At 40.9% G+C, this 20,545-nt stretch overlaps 1 long non-coding RNA gene across 6 annotated transcripts; it reads right to left on the bottom strand.

Annotated features, from left to right (window-relative positions):
- Positions 1 to 50: 50 nt before the first annotated feature.
- Positions 51 to 20,145, bottom strand: LOC132915012 (uncharacterized). 6 transcript variants are annotated; one of them, XR_009659745.1, is made up of 7 exons: positions 20,041 to 20,145; positions 15,024 to 15,360; positions 13,041 to 14,940; positions 12,256 to 12,966; positions 10,912 to 11,918; positions 1,584 to 1,824; positions 51 to 1,437 (listed from the first exon to the last, which is right to left on the bottom strand). It is a non-coding gene; the product is annotated as an uncharacterized LOC132915012 (long non-coding RNA). The 6 variants fall into 6 exon arrangements; XR_009659742.1 differs by having other exon boundaries at positions 15,024 to 18,159; positions 20,041 to 20,141; XR_009659744.1 differs by lacking the exon at positions 20,041 to 20,145 and having other exon boundaries at positions 51 to 808; positions 1,146 to 1,437; positions 15,024 to 18,642.
- Between the last annotated feature and the right edge of the window lie 400 nt (positions 20,146 to 20,545).

Here is a 20,545-nt window from a genome sequence, read left to right as displayed (position 1 = left end):
GATGTCGCTGGATGATGAAACGTTGCGGCGTCGACGACCGGGAAAGTTAGCAAGTTGTACAGTGGACTTCGTATATAGCGAATTTCCATTCCCTACTATACAACCTACTACCTCACCCAGGCGTCGTCGCTGATGTGGCTGTCCTCTTCATAATCGATCCCTTCGTGGATATTCATGTATAATATATCGTATAGTAATATAGTAGTTTATAATATAATAAAGCACAATAATGTCGATACTTATTAAGAAATAATTATGTAACATACTAATAATTAACAAATGCCTCAACAAATTGCATATTCTATCTAATGTCAGAACGTAGGTTTAACAAAATTAGCTTCGATCTAAGTAATTACATTTATATTTTGTGTTTCAAGACATACGACGCTTCGATCGTTATATTACTACTCGTAATTAATTGGTCAGTAAACCGGAAGTGACAGAACGGTAGATACTGTTTTTCATTCGTCATACTCGTCCTTTCTCACTTCTTTTCATACAATCGAGAAAATTACTTGGCAAAAAATACACGCGTTGATAACCGGAAGTGCTGCGGGCTTTCAGGAGGGCAGAGGGGTGTGTGAAGGAGAAGGAGGAGGTTCCGTCGAAAAGCTTAAATGCTGGCCTGACTACATGTACCGGTAGATAGGAGCTTGCGGTATACATATAAAAAAGCCCACAAGTTCGGATCTACGGGTTAGTATCATCAAGTATGGCTGATAACGGCTATCACTGGATCGTTCCGCCATGTGCTCCCAGCTTCCTTTCACTGCTTCCTATTGTCCGTGGAGAAATACTGCAGCTGCATCTGGAAATTAACAAAACAGCATTTGATCATAACAAATAAAAATACTATATTCTTGTTTCTTCGATTTTTCTTCTATAAGCATAGTTTGCCAAGTAGAATAATAAGAACAACGCGTTAACGAAATTAAGAGATTCGTTGACGAATTAACAACTGAAATCACTGCTTCCTTAAGGACTTAATCATGATTTTCGTCAAGTGTAAAGGAATATCAATTGTCAAGCTCGTTGAACATTAATAAATCTATCGGTCGACAAGCATATTCTACAGTTGTTATTTAGAGGCATTATTTTTTATATGAAATTTGATATAATTCGAGTTTTAGAATCAAATTTCTCACGCGTAGGCCCCCGGTTAACTGCGCCATTGCAGGGTAGAGAGATCAGGAGAGCATAGAAAAAGAGGGCCGGGGCTATCCTACAAGAAACAAGACGAAGAAGAGGACGAAGAAGATGGAGAGAGGAAAGAAGAGCAAGAAGAATATAGGAGAGTAGGTAGAGAGTCCGGGCGTTGTAAAAATCCCCTGCCTGCTGCCTCGTAGACAGTTGAATGGCCTCTGCCATCTCCTCACGCGGCCCTAAGGGATGTTAGGCACCGTTTCCAACTGACTGATTACGTTTTACAACCTGGACCTGAAATATGTGCCGTAGATTAAAAAATATCCCGGACCAGCTGGTTACGTTATACTTAAGAATATAGAGTGTTCGAGTAATCGATTTTAAAGATATTATTTAAGTTTAATACCCATGTATACGACAACGAATAATGTTAATTTTACCTTGGATTTCATTTAAAGACAAATTCACCGTGGATTTGAATTGCAAATCTCGAAGTTCCAAGTTTCCTTGGGGGAAAGAAACACAGGGAAGTTGAGATTGTTCGTTGTGAACGGATCTTAAGGTCTGGAAGACGGCGAAGGACCTGGGTGCAGGAGTAGTCGAGCGGGAATTATGTACGCTACACGAAAAGCTGCACTCCTCTCTTGATTCCTCGGCAATCGGCTCATCCTTGGTCTCCTCCTACTATGTAAAGAAACAAGAAAAGAGAGAACTTTTAGTAACTAATAGTCGATCATCGAGTTTGCTGAAAGCGGCAAGATATTAATGGAAGCGTCCCTTCTTAAACTCTACAAGTAATTTCTCCTCAAAATGATCCTGAATCCATAAAACCATCTCCGATGGAATCTACTAAGAATGGATTTCATCCCAATTTAACTGCAATCAATTTTAATTAACATTTACTGCACGTTTGAAACAGAACCCCTAAAGTTTCATCATAAAACTTCTAAGAGAACTAAAGTTAAGCATACAAAGCTCAAAAGCTCGCAAGCAAGTCTGCCAATCATCGTTGGTTGGTACGACTGGAACAACCGTAAAAGTAACAGGAAAGATAAGAGGATCAGAGGCCTCTTCTCGCTCGGTTTTTCTTCCTCGAGAGACAGAGAATAGAAAGCTCCAGGGGCAAAAGACGAGAATGTGAGGAGGGAGGAGGGGGAGGAAGAAGGAGGGCGGGGGGGGGAGAAAAGAAAGGAAGTTAAGCGAAGTGAAGAGAAAGGAAAAGAGAAGGGAATACATACGAAGAAGCGAAGTGGAATGGTCCCGGGAACGAGGAGGCGCGGGGACAGAGACGTAATCACAGGGGCGTTGAATTAGGGAAGCATCGAAGGGAGTAGGGGGGGATCAAGGGGTGTGGGAGGGGGAAGAGTCGACGGTGGAGGACCGGGGTCACCGCCATATTATATTTAGCGAGACACAGCCGTGTGAATGAACTGCATATCCCAGGGCCGAACGCACTTTGCTCATAATATTTTTCAAATAATTCTTCCAAATCGATGCCCTTAGATTTTCGCCCATCTAATTCCTCCCCTATTGTCTTAGAAATTCTCTGCTACGGTGGCTGCCTCAGACGATTTTATGCACGCTATTCTTCACAATCAAGTATGTACTTAGTGGACGCAATATTTTTTCATGACACTTTTCTTAAGGTCGTGGATAGTATTTTCAGGAAGTAATTGAAGTATCGCTGGGCTTGTTGTGGAGAGAGAAACCAGGAAACAAAGGAAGATTTGTAGTTTATAAAACGGAACAGCTTCGCAAATTGGCTTTATAAGGAATGATGTATTTTGGAAAGGAAATATATTTCTGTGAGAATGAAATTGATGGATGTTATTAGGATAAGTAACGAAATTATGGTATGTGGTGCATTTGAGCATCAGCCCAACAGGATGGAAAGGAATCAAGTACCTCTTCGTGTTCCATTGTTTTTCCACTAGTATTCTCTTTGAATTTCAATTGTTAATCACAACTTTTATCATATAGATTCCAGTAATATTGGCTGTCTCTTTGTTTACGCGCAGACTCAGTTTTCAACATGTGATTCTTTATCTCTACCGATACATTTTCACGTCGGCTTGCTTCGCGGAATGTAACGCTGCCTGACAATAGAACACGTTACATTCATAGAACCCATCAGTATGTACACGTATTTATTCTTGTTTTTTAAAAAAGAAAAATTCGCAGGCAGAGGAAACAAGTCTCACTCTAAAACCCTAAATATAATTTCTAATTGAAAAGAAAAGTGTCTATTAAAATATATTATTATAATTTAATGTCATAATTGTTTAAGAATACAGATACATACACATTCACCATCCTCCAATTCTCTGACTTATTTAATTCCACAACAACTTGTTGCAAGGCTTTGCCAATTTTTTAAGAAACTAAGTCTAGATTTTCTTTGTGCAATCATCGTAGAGGTCCTTCATGCTATATCGTTCATACAATAATTCTCCAAATTTCGAAGATCTCGTTAATTATATGTTAAAAAATATTTAGACTTCGTAAAGCCTGAGTCTAATTTGAACCAGGATATGTTCATGTACGAGCGAAGGAAATGAGACACTCGTAAGTCGTAAATTATCGGCATGAAGTTAATTACACAGGTTGACACGGATTCCTTTCCATTGTCGTCGCTGGTACATCGTCGTAGTTAAAAAAACGTGGTTGCGGTGGAGATAGATTTCTCCGCAAACCGCAAGAAATCGGTGAAAAGAAAAAAAGAGGAGTAGGGGAGTAGAGCGAGAAGTAAAAGAAGAGAAGAAGAAACGTCCCCATAGCAACACGATGCGATCAGGTCTCGCTTGCATGTACAGTCAACCTACGTGTGTATTATACAGACACACACATTTGCGAATAATTATGCTCTGTATACAATCGCGAATTTCGATAATCAAGAAAAAATCGTGCGCATTACATGAATTAACGTATTAATAAACGTATTCTGTACAGGGGTGGAAATGACTGACAATGACTTCGAAAGGAAACATTTTTGTACAAGATTATAGATCGGTCCAGGCGGAAAAGAATTAATATCGCGTAAGTTCTCAAAGAACGAAGAAAGAAAAAGGTGGCGTTTTTGTAAGAATCGTAATATCATGGCGAGAGATACCGATATGTAAGGCACACCTTAATACGTTCACAGAGCAACGCATGAGAGGTAATGGGAGTGTGGAGTCGGAGAATAAGGTCGCCAAATGGGAAACGATAATCGATTTAACCCGTTGAAAAGCGAATCGACCTTCCACTGCCGGAACAGGTGGAATATCTCCTACGCGCGTCCTCCATCTTGGAACGGAACCAACGTGAACCGACAATCCTACGAAATAAAATTTATTTTCAGTTTTACCTCGGAAAAGAATTAACTGAAATAAAGAACGTAATTTAAATGTCATCTTAGAATCGTAACAAAAGTAAAAACCTTTGCTTATCGAGTATTCCATTGTTATTTAATCTGTTCCTTTGAAAGCAATATGGCGTCTAAAACTTCTCTTACGACAATATCTATATACAGAGTTCCTTTTTGCTCGAGTATTCTCCTGTTAACTAAGCAAATAAATGTCACAAGATTGTCCCCAAAAGCATGAAAGAAACAAAGAGAAACGAATGGCAAAGGAAGCACAGAAAGACACCAACCAGGCGCATTTGAATATCCTGCGAGCTTGCATCGGCGGAGAACTGGTCAATCCTGTCCTGGGGGAACGAGAGCCGCGAACCGAGGAAAAAGGACCTGCCCGAAGGTGTATTCGCCTTCGGTTGCAGCTCGCCGAGTATCAAGCCGATCTGGACCAGCGGCCGATGCAACTAGACTGCCGTTATAATGCGTTACCTCGGCCTCCTAACTACCATCTGCCTTCCCTACGCTTGAACGTGTTTCCAGTGTCCTCGGCAAGCTCTTCACCTTCTTTTGATATTGCATTTGATATCTTGAATGGGAAATTTATAGCTTCTTTCATCGTTGGTCACTCGTTGGCTCTCGACGAATTGCAGTTACATAGTATCATAGTAAAGTTACAATACGTTAAAGCTAAAATTTCCCAATTTTACTATATGTGTAGCGAGTACTATGTATCCATAGAATTAGGAGAACTTTATCATAATTCACTTTCTGTAACTGAAAATTACAATCGTATGTTTTAACATTAGCATTGCATTCTGGTGTTCTATGTAGTTCACAGAAGAGCGACGGAAATAGAAGAGGAAGTGGAAGATCCGAATTTTGATCGGACTTCGATTTAACGACTTACCACGGCCAGATTGGTTGGAAACTTGCGCAACGAAGATGAAACCAAATGTTCACCACCGACTATGGGGAAGACAGAGAAGAACTGAATGAACACACAGGGGGGAGAGGCCCAGCTGAGGGGAGGGATGAGAGAGTGTTTTGGGAGGGGGTGAGGAAGGGATAGAAAAAAGGGACACCATGGTTCGATTTAGTACTCCCATACGCCTATCCCCGCCCACCATATAGAGCAAACCAACCAATGACCAGCATGCGTTCTACTAGAGACCGGCTAGATCGAACGCACACTGCGTGCATTCTCTCCCTCTTCTCTCTCGACTCACGAATTATGGGCCTGGATGGGTGTTCTGTATAGAATAGGTAGCTTGCCTCTTGGGGAGACACCGACAATCGGATCGACTCGATACGTTACCCTGCCCTTTGAATTTTTTTTCGAAATCGCTGTTTTTTTCTTTACATACGTCGGTTTACTTCTATCTCTTTCAATCCTTCGAACTTCCTCGGTGTAACATCAAATAAACCTACAACAAGATAATTGTTATAACTGTAGAATAGAAAAAGGCTGTTGAGTAAAATATTTTCAGAAAAAAGCTTAAAAGATGCGAACGAGATAAGGTTTTCCTTTCGGCGAAGTCAGTACAGTGACAGCAAACAGATCGGCACAAGGTCGGCCATCCCTGATTCGATAAATTAATATCTCCATTAAATCGTTTGATGTCGGGCACGTTTCTTTGCTCGCGGACCTATTGTTGCAATTATGTAAATGGTCGCAGGGCAATCGTGACTGTGACACACTCCAGAATCCAAATTCGTATCTGCTTACGTAACCCTCGACTGACGCTAGATAAGATTACGCTTTATCGGCGGAGAAATATCGCAACGAACTTGAAAAATAAAACCGCGCAGTCGGCGACCAACGAAAATTTTCTCAGAACTCCTGAGTTGTTCGATGAACGTCGATATAATTTACAAGTCTGGGCTTATCAGCTGATAATGTGCTATCTATTAGCAAAAGTTGCATTCATCGTTCCAGTAATAGGAAACATCTAATTGCAATAACGCAATTATAACATTTGTTATTAGATGATGTGTTGATTCGTCGATTCCTCGTTCGACAAATATCCATTATTTCTGCCGTTTCGAAAGTTCTTAATTTTTAATTTGAGACATGGGCAAATGCGATAATCCTGCGGAAGTTCCTGAAGAAGAGAGAAAAGATGGTTCACCAGGGCATGGGTTGCCAATTAATTTCAATTACCTGTCCCCGAGCTGTAAGCTAATTATCAACGGCCTTGAACTGTGTGTCGCGAATCAGTGCCAATTAACGCTCTGTCGCTATCTGCGAATATCTGGCGAGTCGCGTTAATTACATCCGATTTGAACACGCGGACAGTCAGCAGGTGTAACGCGACACCGCAAGATTATTGTTCATTGTCAATGTCAGACGCCTCCATAGCTACGTTACAGAACTTCGTCAGCCGATCGCTCTTATCTCCAGGAATATTTCTTCGACGCTTGGATCGATCTTCATTTTTGTTTAAGTTAACTATCCTTTGCATAAATGTATATATCATGTTATAAATGTCATAATCTCTTATCTTCTATGATTAATTTAAAGATAAACGGCATATATTAAGATGTTTATATATGTATGTATAACATGCCTTTTTTCTGATTTTACTTTAGATTCTATGAGGTATAGCATCTAAGTATTTCTTTGGTTTTGTAGAAATATAAGATGTTCAAGTGTAAAATATTTTTATCTTTGAGTTTCCCTAAAAATAACAGAGGCACGACAACAGCAAAAATAGCTCAGATAAACAGGAGTATTCGTGAGACGTAGCAGACTGTTAGTATCATTTTCTGATAACGGCAGAGTTAAATACAAATATCGTGCGAAGCTAGAACACCGGTCAAAGATGATGTATCACGAGTTATGAATAGGAAATTAGCAAGTGCAATTCGTGAATCACACGACGACTCCCCCTCGAGAAAAAACACGTATAATCACAGAACCTAAATGCGATATCTTAAAGAATCTAAAATATCGTTCGTATAATTCAATTTTAGTATGCAATTAGGAGATATTATTAGAAACAGATCGATTAGAACACAACTTTTACGGTGATTAAAATCTAACGAACTAACAAGCGATTAAACATCTGGAAATGCATCTTACGTTATCGGAGATACATATAATCACGTGTAATATAATTTTTTTATAATTAACAAACACGTGTAGCAAGTATCGAGTCTTAATATCAATTACACTGACCTAGCCAATAGCCGGCTAGATAAGAGTAGCCATGCGTGTGTCCGTGACGCGAGTAAATCGTGGCATTGCACGTTGCACCGGTTGCAACGAGGCGTTGCACGCTGCGTGCCGCGCACGGGGAACACGCAAGCAAGGAACAAGGCTTGCGCCAGACAGTCTGTTGCACAACTTAGGTATTGATCTTGGCCGGAACTAGTTTCCGTTTCCGTCTTCCCTTCCCAGCGTTCTCGCCGCTTGCTTCGATTCAATTTGGAAAAAGCCGCCAACTTGGCTACATTCTCCTTTTCCACGATACGATAAGAAACTAAAAAATTATATAAAGAAACTTCAGAATAATTTTAAAATGAGTGAAAATCATTGTGACCGATCAGGGAACTGACTACTTGACCATTATTACTTTCCGTTCCACAACGTTTTACCAACTACTAAAGTGATCTTAATTACATTTAAGTTTCCTCCTTTCTCTTTATTCTCCAGTCTCCAAATTAATTGCACACATAGCTCGTGTGTTAAAGTTTGATTAAAAGTACAGCTTCTTCTTTACTCATATAGATGGTTTTCACTTCCGGTTCGCTTTTTCCGTTCGCCACTCGTTTTTCGTTAGCGAACAATCAATCGAGCTGCAACGACGAGACCGCGGGAGTACATTGCACCGGCGAGGTATTGATCTCGCTCGCGGGTGTCTTTTTCGGTTCTCGTGTCCCCTCGTACAAGCTTCCCATTCGAACTTTCAATTCTCGATCTTTCGCCTACCTTACCGACTGGAAAAAACCTAAAAAAAACATTCGACTTCTCATTCACGGAAAAGGTCTATCGCCTTCGCGGCCCAATTTGGAATCAATTAAACGTACTTTATGAGCCTCTAGCCTCGTAAACAAAAAACGTCGCGTGTCCAGAGGAATCGAATATTGGTTCCGGGAAGAAACTAATATATATGAGTTGCGAACTGTCACAAGATTAGGGAGACGGAAGGGTTCCTCCCTCAATTTTTCCTAAATTGCAAAAAACTCGTCCAAGCCCGAAGCATTTTCCGTCAGCCTTTAATTTTCATCAGCCGTGTCTCTTTTTCACTCGAAACAATCGCTGCCGATAAGTTATCGAGACTAACGACAATGCGCTTCGAGTTACAAGAGTGCGATAAATTTCCAATTCTCGCGCATTTATCTGTCTTCCAGCGGTCTATCCTTTTTTACCCTTCTCATTTTACTACAGCCAAAGCACGTTGATTCGATCGATCTACACAGCCACGTGATGGTGAAAAAAAACGAAGGAGAAAACAAACGCAGAGAAGCCGAGCATTGAGGCCGTTTGCAAACACGTCAACCACACCGCACCACTACGCTAAAATAAATATAGAAAAACCATAAGTATTTCAAAATTACAGGCAACCTATAATTTATATAACTTCCATGTTTTAAGTAATTTATACATTTCGCTTTCTGGTATATAGACGTGAATTAACATTCACATAAATACAACAGTAATATTGTTTACCGAAAAATAATTCTGCTGCTGTAATCTTGGTTCAACGCGAACCGTTCAGTTGTAGCGCGCCATTTCAATATGGCGTCGGTAGAATACAATTTCAAGTAGAAGAGGTAGAACGTGTGGATAAAATATATGTATGTAGCATAATTTGTTTCCCTCACGAGCTGAAAAAAGATGACAAATCGTCTGTTTTTAAAATAAAATCATTCAAACGATTCTAAACGCAATAAATTTCCTCGGCTGCATAATATCTGCAACTCAAGTCGCGGTACAATGTCTCTTTTGTTATCTCCTGCGCTATGATTTGCAACACAGTGGCATGACTCGAAGAATGTGTGATGTTTCTAGAAACAAAGCAATGCCAATGCCCCTTGATATGGAAAGCAAGACACAATGGAATATTACGGCTACCTCGCTGACTGTATCCAGTCGTTCTCTTTATCATTGGAAAGAGAAATTGAATTACGTCCTGTCAATGCTTTCTCGGAACCCCTTACCAACGAATAACTTTGCTGTTTCCTGTCGAAATATGCGTTAACCTTCCTATTCTTTTGAAAATATTCGAACAATTTGCTTGAGAATTCAATATATTATTTCAACGTTAAAGCTATTAAAGTAAACGAAGAAAATTAATTACGTTTTATACCTGGAGAGAAACTAAATAGTATTTTTCTAGTTTTATTTGAGGTATATATTACCAACATAACCGTAGCAACGATCTTGGGAAGATTATAGATCTCTTTATCTCTAGTAGAAAATTGTTTATTGTAATCACATTTTTCGGCCAAATGTATTATTACAAGGCGAAGAATTTGATTCCGAGCCGAAACAAAGATGTTGGCGTCCATACATACATATACTTCTCTTAGAAACATCTTCGCCGCCTCGGACCTGTCAAAACGTGCGCATGCGCTGCAGGGGGAAATGAAACAACAGGGAATGTCATTGACCCCGAGTGCATGTACATATCTAACAAGAGGTTAAGGTTAATTTTATCACTCTATGGTGAAAAATACTTCCTTCCATCATTAACGTGGAATTCTATGCAGGCATCAAAAATTGAAGAGCATCGGTGACCCTTTCCTTTTTCGCATAAATAATTGCGATCACATTCGATAATTTAAGTTCATCTTTCGGCAGTTCCATCACATACCAAAGCGAATTCTTTATGGAGAAAATGGAATCATTTACCTTATGAAACGATCTACGAAATTTTAGTAAAACCCGCTGGAATTCACTGCAGATTAACAATTTTGTAAAAACTGATGACTAAAATAATTTTATGATTGAGAATATAATATACAGATGATCAGAAGCTATACACGGTTACAAGTTTGTCAGATTTGTAACTTTGTAATAGCGGTAGGAAGGTGCATGGTAGTATCGATCTCCCCTCTTTGCAAAAGAAACGTATGTAGAAAACGTTAACTGCATTTTTACGACTGTAAATTTTAAACGTGTAAATATGACCGAATGACAAGACAGAAAATTGTGAAGGAAAAATAAATTGCTCGAGCGCCCTATACCACGTGCACTGAAGTCAGGGTTAATATTTGCATCGATTGTTCATTCCCGAAGCCAGAGCTTCCGGTTATCAAACAACGCACAAAATAAAAAATCTATACCCATAAGATATCAACGAACATGATTAATAACGAACAAAATTAATTGAAATAATAAAAAGGACTGGTATCCTAAAGTATTGACAAATTACCTAATATATAGATAAATAGATAATATATTGCCTTATTTGCTATTCACTTACCCATAAAATAATAGATTCTGCTTGCAGCACATCTTCTACAATTATCCTCATCGATTACACCCGATATTCCAGAGCTACATAAGGACTCGCCTGAATCTTCACCACGTCGACCATACACTGTGTGGACACACTGCACGCACACACCCGTCACACAGCACAATTAACCGGGGAAAAACCGGCGTCTCCAGATCCAAGGAGAGAGAAGAAAACACTTGCCACTTTGCTGGACACCCGCGTCACTCATGGGAAGATACCATGTCACCTTCCAGTCACGGTCACAATCGCGATTCGCGCGACCGGTTTCAAGGAAAATCGTATTCAAGAATATTCTCGAGCTTAAATTCACCATACTTTCAGAATAATCTCAAAAAACTAGAATTCCCCTAGAAAATGATTGAAACTCTCGAAGAACTTTGACAGTTGGTATCCGATAATCGAGTTTCCTCTACCGGAAGTGTCTCTGAAAATACGTAACCATGTTAAATAACCGCGGGAGGGGACTGAAATTCACTCGTTAAAACACCGTGCTTTTTTCAGGAGATTAGTAGAAAAACGACTCGAGATAGCACAAAGAAATTCTACGTAGACATACTTAAAAATAAAGAAACGACGGAAAACGTCGGATGGAGGAACACGTACTGGTTGTTCGGGCATACGGCTATACAAGAAGCGAGCTTCGTCGGTGACAGCGACAGACTGCGTGCCGTGGGACGCCAGCTGAACCAGCGAACGAACCGAGACATGGACGGTGGAACCCGGACGGGAGGAACGGCGGAACGAACGGAACGGCGGACTATCAAGCTTGCACCTTTGCTCCCCGACAACGATCAACCACGGTCCCGGCTGCACTTCGTGTTCCACACGCGTCGGTCCTCGCATCATCTTTTTCATTGGGAGCTCGAGGAGCGGAGAGGAAAGGATGCCGCTTATTTGATGCACTGGGAATTTCGTTGGTCCTTGCGTGATGCAACATACTCCAGTGATGAACCTTCCCGGATTTCATATCTCTGTAACAGGAATTATTTATGAAATATGTTAGATAAAGTACCTATAATGATACATATATAGAAAAATTATTTTTTTTTGGAATTACGTAGTAACAGACACCACAAGTGTGAAAAAGGAGAGTCTCATCCTACTTCCGGAGACGAGGTCGAGGCATCTCGTGCGGAAAAACCGAACGACGGGGTCAGACGGCCGGGTTCAGTGACACGGAGAGAATTTGCTTTTCCGCGGGGGTGGAAAGTGGAGGAACAGAGACGGAGACTGAGAGGGGGTGGCTACTGGGTTGGCTGGACGGAGGGGTAGGAAGGTGGGAGGACTCGACAGGGTAAACGTACTTACACGCTAGCACGAATTCGGCGCGAAGGAGAACAGGAACGAAGCCGAACGTTCGTATAGTTGCAGAGAGCTTCGAGGCTGCTCGGAGACGCACATGGCTGCCTCTTCTCTCTATTTCTCTCCCTTTTTCTTTCTCCGTCTGGTCTTTGCCCTCTCACCCTCTTGCAGTCGGTGGTCTGTCGTGTTCCGTCTCTGTTCCTCTCAGTCAACTCTCCGTTTAGACCGTGCGAAATTCAGTACCAGTGGCGTAACCAGTGGGGGACCATCGACCCCACTCCACATTACTATAGTTTCACTCTTACCCCTCCCTCGTACAGTCAGCCAGCGTTGCCACTTGCCAATAGCGTTGCCAGCTCGTTGCAATTGAGTGGGAGACAGCCCCCTCCTCCTTTTATCCCGCCTAAGGTCGACTTAGAAAATCAGCCAGCGTGCAGCGAAAATACCACCTGCGACATCCTTCTGATTCTATTTAATTTTTACTGATGATTTTACCCTTTACATCTCTCTGTGACGAGCGACGTATGTGTTACTCTTTCAAGGAGAATAGGAGAATCGCTTTTGAAAAGTCCAGTATTGAGTGATTGTACAAGACTATAAGTTATCATCTTTGAGCTTTACCAATAGTAAAAATATTAAATATTGATGAACTAGGATACGCTACTATGTCAGTCCATTTGCAAGTACCGTTACCTCTATTTCAATCATTTCAATTCCCTATAAGAAAGATAAGTCAAGCATTATATTCCATCCTTATACTTAGATTGCATAATGACGAAGAATACTTATACCTTGGGGATTATTTCCCCGCTATACTAACAGATACGCAGATCTTGTAACATTCGTAATATGTATTTCATGTTGGACTGATGTAACAGTAAAATGTCACTGGACGATTTTATTTTCCTGCGCACCGAGCGGACCAGTCTCTCCTCTTACGGGGAGCTACCGCTGGATACGTGTGAGCTTGCCGCCTGTCCACATAGGCAGAAGCACATGCGTATATATGTATAGTGCGTTCACATGAAAGCTTGAAAAGTGCAATGGACGATATCTCGTGCTGCTGGCTGCATATAGGTATGTAGTGGGGGTGGTGGAGGCCGACATGGCGGCCAGTTTTCTGGAACGTACACGAGCCTGCCTCTACCAATTTTCTTCCTCCGGCCAGTCTGCCTCTCAATCTTTATCTTCTTCCTTCCTTCCGTGCATACCCTTTTGTCTCTCTTTTTTACCCTCGTATTTCTTGAAAAGGGAAAGAAACCGGCTGAGATTGAAAAGAAACATCCATCGGATTACTAGACTTGTTTGTAGTAGCAACAACAGTATGAATAATTGCACGTAAGAGTATTGGCCTCCATCGAATATCTTGTTCCCATAAAATTTACAATATACATACGATACCCTGACTTCTGTTCATTGAGCTTCTTCGATCGAAGATTAGATCGGAACAAAAAATTAATTGACGCAAAGATCATAGACGAAGCATCACAAAGCGGTTCTAAGAGGCTCGGCCCCCAGTATGTTAAATATTTGTCGCCACAGGCTTCATTACTCTCGAAAGATTGATCAAGGGGCCGCGGAGAGGCAGCAGGAGTCAATAAGCAGAGGAGCCAAGTGTCGGTGAAGGTGTGCAGGCTTAAACTTTAATTCATATGAGTGAATATCGCTCAATCGAGCCGAGAAGATTTCGTCCATCACGCTTCGCTGCCACCTTCCACCAGTATTCCAGCCATTCTGTATTTCACGCCTATTTCAAACACCTCGGTAATTAGATTCAAGTTAAAACATATTGCTCTCAAAAAGCGATTGAAAATTGATCAACAAATTCTACCAAAACTTACAAATTTTTAATCTTCTACCAGGCAATATGGCTGCCACATTTGTACCATTTTAATCGCAATGCTACCTATGCAACACCTACCACATAACGTCGTATCTGATCATTCATTAACTGTAGAAGCATGAGTTCCCTCTAACGAGAGAACTTAAATAATTCCCAAGATTATAATATTCGTTCTTTCTCTCCCCTCTTCAAGCCGCTTCGACACTGTCACGGATATATAATCGAGGATGAAAGAGCAGAACGAGTCGGCAAGTATTGGACAAGAACAGACAGCCCTTATAGAAGAGAAAGAGAGAGAGAAATAAAGAGTCGTGGAGAGGGGGAGAGCGAGTGCAGTTCTCGCGATCCAGCGTGCGTTGCACTCCGCACGAAAAAACATCGTCCGGGCGGGTCGAGGAAGGAGGAGGTGGATCTTCGTGCATCTCCGGCCCGCGTCGGAGCTTATATTGATCACGAGAGAGTGCACGATATTCGAGAATACATTATACGCGGACTCTAGCCTAGCCGGACTGCCTATAGTCACGCGGAGTATAGGCAACCAGGCCGCTGCACTCTACTCCCTTCCCCCTAAAACCCTTCCACTGCTCACCACGACGACTGGATCCCCTCTCCTTTTGATTGTCTACCTGTCCTTGTTCAATGCACTCCCTGGTTCTTCTTGTTCTTCTTGCTTCAACTGAACCTCCAGTCTAGTGATGGACACTCGTTTTTCTCTCTGCATCGAGTTTCTGAACAATTTTTCATGGAAAAAATGATTCTGACTCGTAGCTAGATCTCAAAATTTAATAGGATTTGGAGTTTTTCGATGATCTAGGTTATGTCTCTTGGAAAACTTCGATTTTGGATCTCTAAAATAGTAGATAATATAATATTAATAATAAAAGGTAGGAATAGAAACTCTTGTGCTTAATTGGTCTAAGATGCTTCGAACCTATCACTGCTACATCTCATGCTCCTTCGTCCCCTTCGACTCTCCCTCTCAAACACATCCATCCACATATACAGGGCTAGACTGCTTGTTCTCTTTCCGTTTCATTTTTCATCTTTTTCTTTCTTTCTGCTTCTCTGCCCACCTCCCCGCCTTTTGCTTCCTCTTTGTCATATACCCCTATATTTCGTGTGTTTTCTGTCGTTCTTTTTCTCTCCGTCATCTACTCCATTCCCTAGCCGCTATTTTTCTCGATTTCTCTCTCCCCCCCCCTCTCTCTCCCTCGGTCGCACTCTGCTTGTATCACCCCAATTGGGGCCGATTGCCTGTGCATTTCCTCCTGGAATTTATATGTACGACAAAAACTACAAACACGGATTATCGCTCTTCTAAATCCTTAGTTGCCTTAAAATAATTAACAAAGAAATATTCCATAAGTAGATATCTCCTTTACAGGAAATTGTTGTGTTATCAACGTACTGGCTTCATAGAACCTTTAGAACAGAGTTGTGGAGCAAATTCTCCTGAGGTGCGGGTATTAATCCAGAAGGTTCTTCATAGCATCCCCCAGGAGCCTCCCCACCTATCGAGGACACGTCGACGATGCCGATGGAGGGGATCGGGATGGAAAGAAGGGAAAAGGGGCGGCGTGCGGGCAGGGGACTGTTGGCGGGTATGCACGGTAGGGGCAGGAGAGGACCTTGGCCTTTTCGCGGGGCAAAAATAAAACCTGTTGACACCGAAGCCCCGCGGACGTAAAGGAACCGCTCTGTCTCCCTTCTTCGACCAGTTTCCAATATCTCTCTTAAATATTCGCCTGATGATTCTCCTCAAATTGCACGATTTTCGAACTTATTCATATAGATTAGGCTGATATTATTTTGTTAATGCGAGTTCCAAGCTAGTCTAAAAATAAAAGGAGAACAAGGATATGTTAGATTAGACCAAAGTGGAATAAGGCGCATTTGTACTTTTGCGTTTACAAAACGTCATCGTTACTGTCGATGCGTAAAATGAACGCCCCCGCGGCTTTGTGCGCTCCCAGGGCCGGTTTCATCGCATGTTGAGTCTCCGCTTCGCACGGACATTCCTTTCTACTACTGCATTTCGGCCATTCTTTTTGCTGCTTCAGCCTTCTAGAACTCTTTTTCCGATACATCAACATCTGTCACAGTATATTTCCTCCAAATTCCATCATCTAGGTTTCAATTATTTTTCATCGCGGACATTCTTCGTAATATTTTCAAGTTTCTCTTAGTTTAGAACTTTATGGTGACTCATGGAATCGAGTATGGCTCGTCTATACCGTCAACTTCTGAGAAAATCCGCATTATTCAAAAGTGATTTCAGTGTTATATACAGTAATACCGGTCGAATGCATCTGGTCTCCAGTGTTTCCCCTACAGTACCTACCAGACACGCTGCTCCAACGATTGCTTTCTGCGTGTTCGTGCGTGCACGATGCCGAGCATGCACCTTGCCACGACTAGACGAGCGAGAGACGACGAGAAGCGGCCTCCGGCAACCTCAACCTAGCTACAGACAACCGCCACCGTCTCTGTGTGCACGCTATGCTGTCACGACGCGGAAAAAAGCGATACAGAATGTACCGACTAGGCTACCAGCCGCTACTCCCCCTTGTTTTTTATGAGAAAATTTTGTTTGAAGAGCGATACGGCAGTTGTGCTTTCCTTCTCTTGCATGATCATTCCTCTTGGATTTATTTAGATCTTTGTTTAGTAGTCGTTGTTTAGCAAAAATAGATATAGTTATAAGTTAACTATAGACTTCTATAAATGAAATAAGAATAATTATAAGTTATCGGTATTGTTAAGAATTGTTAAGAATTGTTAAGAATTCAGTATTACCTAACCTCCATCTAATATACAAATTGACCGCAAAGAACCTCCAAAACTAAAATAAGCTTGCACATGAAAAGAAGATATAGCTAGTACAGGAAGCGACGCATCAGGATGGAAACGCATCGTATAGGAATGCACCTGCCATCGAACACGGGAAACGAGCTTACGCAGAAAAATGCGATTTTTCTGCAAAGTTGAGCGATTCCCGGTAAGAGAAAAGGTCACGCACACCTGCGTAACCACGGTGCAGGTATGTGCACTGCGCACAGCATCGATAGTAGGTATATACATAGCTTTGTGAGCCTCCACCGATGTAGAATAACTCGATGCTCTTCGGCTAGACAGACCAGAGACAGAAAATGGCGTATTTCTTTCTCGTAACAGTGCATTTTCCATCGAGTAACCCTTTACATATCTACAAATTTTAAAATACAATATACTCGAAATATAAAGAGAATGAAAGGTTGCGGAATTAATAATAATGGAACAAATTTGTTTAACACAGAAAAGTTGCAACGATAAAAGCGGCAGTACAATGTGGCTACCATCGATGGGGAAACGTATAAATAGAGGGCCGGCCTAACAGGCCATATCGGAAAAATTCTCATTTAGCCCCTGGCCAATGAAAGACCAGGTGGGTCCGCATGAAAAACTTCAGAAGGGAAAGGGTCACGCCTGTTAACTTCGGGAGATCTTAGAAGAGTGGCTCAATGGAGGGGACCTCGAGTGCATCTGCATCCGGGAAATAAAACGTATCGTGCTAAACAATTAAACAAAACTGGAATATGAGGCGGTCTGGCTAACTGCCATTTCAGCTGATTGGGTGACTTCTCATTTTAAAGTTTCCGTAACTTCCTACAATAAAAAATATATTGATATTTTAATGCAACTGCAACTTGAACGTCGAAGAAAAATAACAAAATAACGTTATGGGAAAGTTCAATAAAATATCCCAAAAATAACAATGAAATACCTAGTCGTGATTGTTGATTCGTTCCTCGTTGCAAGCAGTTTTTCATCTGTAAAAGTAGTCGAGATAAAGAGAATATCCAAGACAAAAAGCAAGTAGAAAGGAGTACGGAAGAGAGGAAGAAAAGGGAGAGAGAGAGAACCTTGGCCCACAGGCCTACTGCAGCGCTGCAGCTTGCTTGCAATGTGCCTCCACTGCTCTGCCATTCATGTGGGAAACACCCTAGTATCCGTTCGTCGTGGGGCTGGGCCAACAACCGCCGGAAAAATTTCTCTTTCGATGCACTGCAACGGCCCCGCCCCGTATGCTAGAGTATGGGGAAGAAAAGTTTAGGATAGACAGTGCAGGCTGAACATTGCGATGTCCGCCAATTTACTCGAGATGGAGATTCTATGAACCATTGAAAATCACCTTGTATAGTGTCTTACGAAAGTATTCGAATACTTACCAAAGAATTTACTTTATGATTTTATGAATATATTATGTGCATTATACGAAATTATTTGAAATTTCGTTGACACTGTAACGAGATACGACAATCAGGATTATTGTAGTAATATTTGAAATCGATCCGAAAATGTATGAAAGAGTTAGAGGATTTTTGTTGCAAACATATATTTAGTGAAACAGTTAGTATAGAGTATGAATAGTAACCTTAAAAATACAGTTAGTCTTAAAGATGATAAAGGTTTCATTATACATATATTGTGCCTTACTAATATGTGAACACTCGATTGTTTATCCAATAAACATCTTGTAATCCTGTATACATTTTCAGATCTGTTGCACATTTTATCAGTGCCATCGCGATAATCGTGTCTCGTTATGAAATGACGCCAATGAAATTTCAAAATATTTTGTGTAATATGTATGCACATACTTAAAAAGTTTTTGGAAGTGTAAGAATACTTTCGTGAACCACTGTATACCAGTTTCAAGTACGATTCGTTTAAAAAAATAATAAAATTAAACGTATTATTTGAAAAATTAAACAGAGTGGTTTTTTAACATTATTTGCAATAAGTCATGAAATACGAAATTATGTAGTTAAAGAAACTTATTACAATGCATGCAATAAAATATTAATAGATTGAAAAAAACGGCCACAAGGTGGGTGGCCAGCGCTACTATCGTTAGCGATTATATTAACACATTCATGATCAAATACAAAATGGAGGTTCTGCAGAGAACTCGAAAAATTTGATTTCGAACATCGTACTATTATTAATTAAAATAACTACAAAAAATTCTTATTTTTTTAAAATCACTACCTAAACTGCATGGATTTATTTTAATTATGGAAAATCGTACTCACATGTCAGTGGTCGTTAACGTTTAAAGTAATTTTTATAACGTTTTTACTAATTTCCTTTAACCTTCGATATAAAATACTTACTAATATATTATCCCCCCGACCCCGACCTTCTATGGTTTACGATCTCATTAGCCTAACCTAGGACTCTCCTTGCTTCTTTAACCTCGCACGATCGAATAGCCCGATAACATTATGTACGCTTGAACTTGCTCGACGTCGCTTCCCGCGTTTTAATCGGCTCGAGGATTGCAAATGATGATAAGAAGATCGATAGAGATGATCGATTTTTAGTTGTCTCGACAATATGGTAATCGATATATGTATCGATCAATTTCGGAACTCAAAACTTCCTGTGCACTGTTAATATCACGCTTCGATATTTTAAACAATTGCGATTCTCGAAGAATATTGCCAAGAATGCAATCGACATTCAAACAAGGAAATTAACGTTATAAGTCCGTATTTCGTCCTACGATTGAATCATTACGTACACTAACGTGCATAAGTATTTAAACGCTTTCAAATAATCGCAAATATATACATAAAATATTCTTCAAATAAAATCTTATCTCGGGTAACCATTTACATTTAGTAAATATTGATAAAAACAGAACTTGATATTAATTAATATAAACAGAAAAGTAAGGAATCCTAAAGTAAAGCCTAAGTTATGTGACCCTAAATACGTTTATCCAATATTAAGTATCGATTTTTGATAATCCGAATCATTAACTATGATTATTCTCCTTAGAGTCGATTCGTCATATTCGCATACTGAACTTGATCCCGTTCCATTTGATCGGCAATTGCGAACGCGTGCCAGAATCAACCGGCAGCACGAAAAACAGCGGAAATGCGAATTCTGTTCTTTACCTCGGTAATCCAGTGAGAACAGGAACGTCGCCGCATCCCATGGACCCGTGCGTAGACTTCTCTAACCGTAGAAAATCCAATGACATAGGAAACAACGGAGAAAAGAACGTGACGATGTATATATCCTATATCTATCGAACACCGTTCGTTCGTATGTTAGGTCGCCGCTCCCTGAGAGATCACTGCCCTCACGCACACCCGGTGCCTTCTCTCGTTCCTTTGGTTGATCGTCGTCGTGTGTCTCTCTGCCCCGGCGACGGGAGCCAGGGGCGTACCACGAAACTGGCGTGCCCATCGCGAACGATATACACTTGAATTGTTCTAATTTTTGTAGCAATTTCATTAACACACTTCGTAATTTCAGATCCACTATTGAGTTACTGCGAGTACTGCCTCAACAAAGAGAAAAACGTAAAGAATCATAGGAAACTTGAAGGAGAACAGAATCTTGAGGTAGTGATGGAACCGATTCGTCGGTCATTGTAAAATATCAGAAACACGAGTA

This window comes from Bombus pascuorum, chromosome 15 (genome assembly GCF_905332965.1).
Source record: "Bombus pascuorum chromosome 15, iyBomPasc1.1, whole genome shotgun sequence".
Taxonomy (NCBI): Eukaryota; Metazoa; Arthropoda; class Insecta; order Hymenoptera; family Apidae; genus Bombus; species Bombus pascuorum.
The sequence above is the reverse complement of the archived record's forward strand: the minus strand, read 5'-3'. Positions and strand labels throughout refer to the sequence as shown.